Source organism: Helianthus annuus, chromosome 4, assembly GCF_002127325.2.
Source record: "Helianthus annuus cultivar XRQ/B chromosome 4, HanXRQr2.0-SUNRISE, whole genome shotgun sequence".
NCBI lineage: Eukaryota > Viridiplantae > Streptophyta > Magnoliopsida > Asterales > Asteraceae > Helianthus > Helianthus annuus.
The window spans coordinates 68,709,338-68,715,477 of record NC_035436.2 but is presented as its reverse complement, the minus strand read 5'-3'; positions in this window follow the sequence as shown (position 1 = coordinate 68,715,477).

Here is a 6,140-nt window from a genome sequence, read left to right as displayed (position 1 = left end):
CTTCTTGCGGTCCGTAAGCCTTCATCAGAAGACAAAACTTTGTAAACTCTTAGGCAATATTGAAGCTCCCAAGTTGCATCGGCATGAGGTCAATAGGAAAAAGATGGTTAACAAGGTTCAACTGAGAACCACGAATAACAGAATCGAGAACAAGGGGTTTACCAGTAGCAACTTCAACAGATAGGGGTTTCCTCAGTTTAGTTCTAGGTATCGCAAGCAAAGGTTCAAATGACAATGAAACAAAACTTCTATCGGCTCTAGAATCAAAAAGAATAGATGCAGGTCGATTGTTAACAAGAAACGTACCGTTAACCACCTCGTTGTCGGCCCTCGCTTCGTTTGCATTCAGATTGTACGCTCGCCCACGAGTGGGATTCCCATTCGCATTGACGTTCGCATTCGGGTTCGCATTAGCATTCGCGTTCGCATTCACCAGCCTCGGACAGTTGTTGCGAAAATGACCAAACTCTCCACAGATAAAACATGAACCCGGTGGGAATCTTGCAGCATTCCCCTGAATCGGTGCTTGAACCTGGGCAACCTGATTCTGTCCCAAACGGTAAACATTGGCCAAATGCTCAAGTTTTCCACACGTTGTGCATTGCTTGCAAGCTTGCTGTGCAACATGATGACCGTTGCAGCGTGCACAATGAGGTGCGGTACCAGCATATGCCTTCTTCGCAGGCAGTTGAGCCGGTGGGTTCTGCAGGTTCTGAGCAGTCTGTGTTGTCTGTGCTGTAACAGCAAAGTTCTGAGCACCCTTTCGCTTCCTCGATTTCTTCGACGCCTCACCTTCCTTACCCTTACCCTTTTTCTTGTCTTTCGCAGAATCGGTCGATTTCTTTTTATCACCCTTGCGGGTGAGTTTACCCTTCCTGACTTGAGACTCAGTCAGGGTAGCAGACAACTCGATCGCTTGACGAAGGGTAGTAGGATTAACACCGGTCACAATATCCAGAATAGAATAGGGTAGACCATCGATATATCTCTCGATTGCTTTCTCTAGTGGGGTAACCATAGTGGGACACAATAGACAGAGTTCCTCAAAACGATCCATATTTGCTTTAAATCGTCAAACTTTCGTTCCAAAGCTCGAATTTCATGACGGGTACAAAACTCTTTCATCATGAGAGCCCGAAGCTCTTCCCAGGTTTGTGCCAACGCCACTTCGGCACCCCTATCGCGCATAATACCATTCCACCAGGTAAGCGCTCGCTTCTCAAACACGCTTGAAGCAAATTCAACCTTGGCGAATTCGGACACTGCACGTGTCTGAATGTGCTCTCGATACTCTCAAACCACTGCAGGAGCGCAGTTGCACCTTGTGACCCAGAAAACTTAAGCAGCTTCGCAGAATTGAAGCTCTTGAAGTTACACGGTGCATTATTGTTGTTATTATTGTTGTTGTATATCTCGTGGTCTTGGGTCACAACGCCGGGAAGCACAGCAGCCACTTGCTGAGAGACCAGGGCTGCGATTTCTTCAATAGTGAAAGATTGTGCTTCACGTCAAGGAGGCATTGTCTAACAAGGAAATAAGAGAAATGAGTGAGATTGAAAAGCAAAAGAGGTATGGATAAAACAAAAGAGAGGCGATCGTTTGTTCGTTACCTCGAACAAACAAACGATACGCAGAGATTATTCAAAGTAAATGGGTCAATTGTCACACCCCGACCACGTAAAACAACAAAACATGGCGGAAACGTCGGGGAGTGTTGTAACAGAATCATTGTTTCACAACCATGGAATAAATAATTTTGTTTTATTGAATAAATGAACTCGTTGTTCTAATACAATCAAATAAGTACAACTATTATCTTTCAAGTTTTAAAGTCGCTAAGGCACGAGTCCCTCCTAAGTGTAGCATATATCATCAATCATCACAAAGCAGCACCTGAAACATGTGTAAAAATAGGTACGTCAGCATAAAAATGTCTGTGAGATACATAGGTTTTATTGATTTAGGATTCATGACTTATAAGTTTAAGGAAAATGTTTTAATAAAAGTAGTCATAATCCTTGTAAAAAGTTTTGTTTCCAAAAATGCATTAGTTTTGATAAAAGGTTTGTAGCATATACAAAATATACTTTGGTTTAAGAAAGTCGAAATAGTAATATATTAAAATATATTTTAGATCAAAATCGTTAACACAAGTGTACTAAATAACGCCATGGTATGTAATGTGATGAAAACACTTATATATAAGAAGTACCAGCGGCGTATCTACCATGTATCCACCACATTACACCCGTCCCGTTATCTAAACACTAACCAAAACCCAATTGTTAAACAGATAGTATATTAAATATACTTTAGTTGTTAAAATAATTTTCAGTAGTATATCAAAAGTATACATTGGATTTATAAATAACATATTTAAACTATGCTTTGGTTATGAAAATAACATCTTAAACTATGTTTTGGTTTTACAAATAACATATCAAAATATGCTTTGGGTTTTATAAATAACATATCAAAATATGCTTTGGATTTGATAAATAAAATATTTGTTGGTTTTGTACAATATCACATATGAGAGCATATCAAACTATACTTTTGGGAGTATAACTTAATATAAAAAAATAATGTGATTTAAGAATTCATTCAGACCTAGCGCATCAAAATACACCTTTGAGACTATAGAAATACCACAAAGGCAATCCCTATTTGGATGGAGCAACAAATTGGTTTCAGGCATTCCATGACAACAGGAATGGGGTGTCAAATCCTATAGCGCTATATCATACTACCAACCGGTCTGGTGAACAAAAATAAGTACTATTCCAACAATTAATTTGATAATTTTTGAAAAATCAATGTTTAAACCATAGATAATCATTTAGTTTGTCAAAAGATAAGTACTAACATGTATAATCAATTATACTTCGAAATCATGAAAATAACAGATAGGTACACATGCTTCACCCCAAAACAGTTGAAAACAGTAAAAGAGGGGAACTATGTACTCACTTGAGAGTGCTTAGGAGTCTTGAACAACTACCAAGCAAGCTAGAGGGGGCACGGAATCAAACGGCACCTAGTATTGATAACTACATAAATAAACCGGACCTAAATCGGGAGATCGGATAGTATGGGGTTTCGTAATCCAAATGAGGTGGGAACTCATATTATATGGTTTAACAAGACCTACATACTAAAATGAAACCTATCCTAAGTGCTTACGACCCATCACGACCCGTTTAGGTAGCTTACGCTACTTTAACGCGTCGTTTGCATAAAACGCGTTCGGACCGCCAAACTAGTCCTATGACAAGTATTATATGCCTAAACATATTTAATTATGTTGCATAATCAGTTAAGTGACAAAAGTTTGGGTTACATATGCTTAAATATCAGTTATGCATAAAAAGGGCATTTTGGTAATTTACCTAAGGCATATAAACTACCTATCATACAACTACTTAAACTAGGTGACCATAAGGTATGACCTCGGAAGGTTATTCCCTATACAACTATGGTCACTAAACATGTTTGGTCGGATCCTAATGATTGACCAAACGGGTTGTGTTCGAAAGTCTAAGCGGGTGTTTAGTCCGCTTGACTTACGACTCTACACAAGCACTAAACTAAAAAGTGACGAGCTAAAAATGCTAAAACATGTTTAGTTAAGTTAGAAAACAGGTTTGATATCAAACCAAATGGTTTTGATACCTGTAAGTAGCTTGGTTACAAAATACGCGAGAATACGCATTTTGGCCGAAGCTATGACTCGTCACTAAGCCTAGATAACGTGGTAATCAGTAGGTATAGTCACTAGGGACTATGACCATCGTGATTACGCTCACTTTATGAAGTTCAAACGAACTTCGCGTTGACCATAAACTGGTCAAAGCAGAAAGTCAAATGCAGTTTGTCTTTAACGACAAAAACGAATGAAAAGAACGAAACAATACTTACAAAAGGTCCCAGCAAGCTCTTGATCCGATTTACCTTCAGGTATGAAGTATAAACTTCAACTTAGAAGGACAAAATCAGATCAAGTGTGAGGAAGAATGAATGAGAGCATGGCCTTATATAGTTTTTCGCAAACCGTTAGGATCATTTCTTGGCAAGGAGGGAATGATCATGGCCATACAAGTGTTAGAGAATGATTGGGGTCTTGTTCTCCACACAAACCAGCCCATAGCATGAAAAACCATTGATCAAAACCATCAAAATCGAGCTAAATGACCAGATTCAATGTTTCTGTCTGATGGCTCTCGCTCCCCGTGTAAGAATTAAGCTTGGGCTTACGCCCCAGGCCTAGGGACTTTGACAGATTTACACTTTTAGCCCCTACATGCCCAAAACTTGGTTTCGGATGCATTTTTGACACGTTTAAGCCCCGTTAACCTCATTTTCAAGGCTCTAAAATGAATTTAAAGTATTGGGAACTCAAAACATGCTCAAAAATATCTCGGATGTCGGTTCGTTCGGTCGTACGGTTGCGTTATTCGCTTAATTACGACGGAAGTCGTAACGAACGCAAAAACGATCCAAATTAAGCGACGAATGGAATTTTATGCCAAACACTAAAATAAAATATTTTAATGCTTACATAAATTTTTGGGTGTCCGGATATATTCAGAACGTAAGATATGCGCGAAAATGCAAACTTGTGCACTTTTTGACGCTTTTAGTCGCTATTGATCAATAAAGTTTATTTTAGCATACCGAACCCCTCAAAGCCTATTTCTAAGCTATGTAGAGGATATTTAGGGTATATTTAACTTATGATCAAGTTCCAGAAGGTTCATTACTATACAAATCGGTATAGTTTCATAGTTTGACACAATTAGTCCCTGCGATCGAACAAACTTGATTTCAACACACCAAACCATCCAAAACTCATTTCTAAGTTATGTGGAGGTTATTTTAGGTATGTTAAGCCTATTTTACTATTCCGGAGTGTTTGTTGCATTAAACTGGTTATATTTACGGGTCAGATCGCGTATAACCTTCCAAAAAGCGATTTAAAGCCCGAAATCGAACAAGAATTGACATGTGCAAATGATACACATATTTATACAAATCCCAAGTATGAAATACAATATTTCATTGGTTTGGTATTTGTTTGATGATTGAAGTGACACAGATGTCACAGTCTCCCCTACTTTAGGAAATTTCGTCCCGAAATTTAATTCTAGAGTAAACTTGTGAAGACAGCTGTGACGGTTTCGCTTTCAAATAAATCCATTGAACCCTTAAGTAAAACTCTGGGCCAGGTTAGGATTCTTAGCGAAATTGTCAACCCTCAAAGTGAAGTCCTTGTAGTTTCAAAACATGGGGTTTCGAACTACGGACAAAGGAACGTTTCTTATGAAGACTTATCATAGGAAACTTGTGTGTGCTTGAATTCAGAATTGGGGAGTGTAAGATAAAATGACATTGGTCAAGGTCCAAGACTTCTCCCGTATCATTACTCTTGTCACTATAGGTCTTAACACATGACAAAACTTCATGTGGTTTCTGTGCACTGAATTCCATAATTATGTAGGCCTCCATAATTACGTAATTCCTTGCACAGTCCGCACAGTTCATTTCATAATGCGTAGGGGAAAAATCAATTGAATAAACATGAAGCGACTTGACAAAGGATCTTTTTAACTAGATCAACGAACGATCTTTTTAACTAGATCAACACATGATCTTCTTAACTAGACCATCGTATGATCTCCTTAAATAGACCACTTAAGGGATCTTTTCAATTATATCATCACATGATATTCCTAACCAAATTTTCAAATCAATCTGTTTAACTAGACCACTCAAGGGGTCTACTTATAGAATAGTACTTTAAAACCTAAGGGACTTTACTACAACGTTGAAGTCCATTAAGGATTTAAGATAGTACCTTTGGATATCCTACTATGAATCCCTCATATGAGATATGGAAGATTCTACGAGGATTTGGATGGATCACATAAAAACACAAAACATATAAGAAAACACATAAGCACATATTCACATAATTAGTTAACTTGATCTTTAATTTGTTATCTTTGGTCATGGGTTTAAACATAAGAATCTAACTATGGAGATAGAAAGATCTTAATAGGAATTCGGATTTATCCTTATTGAATCGTAATATACGTATTAAGGCATATGAATAATTCAATTTAGGTCTCCGATTTGATTGA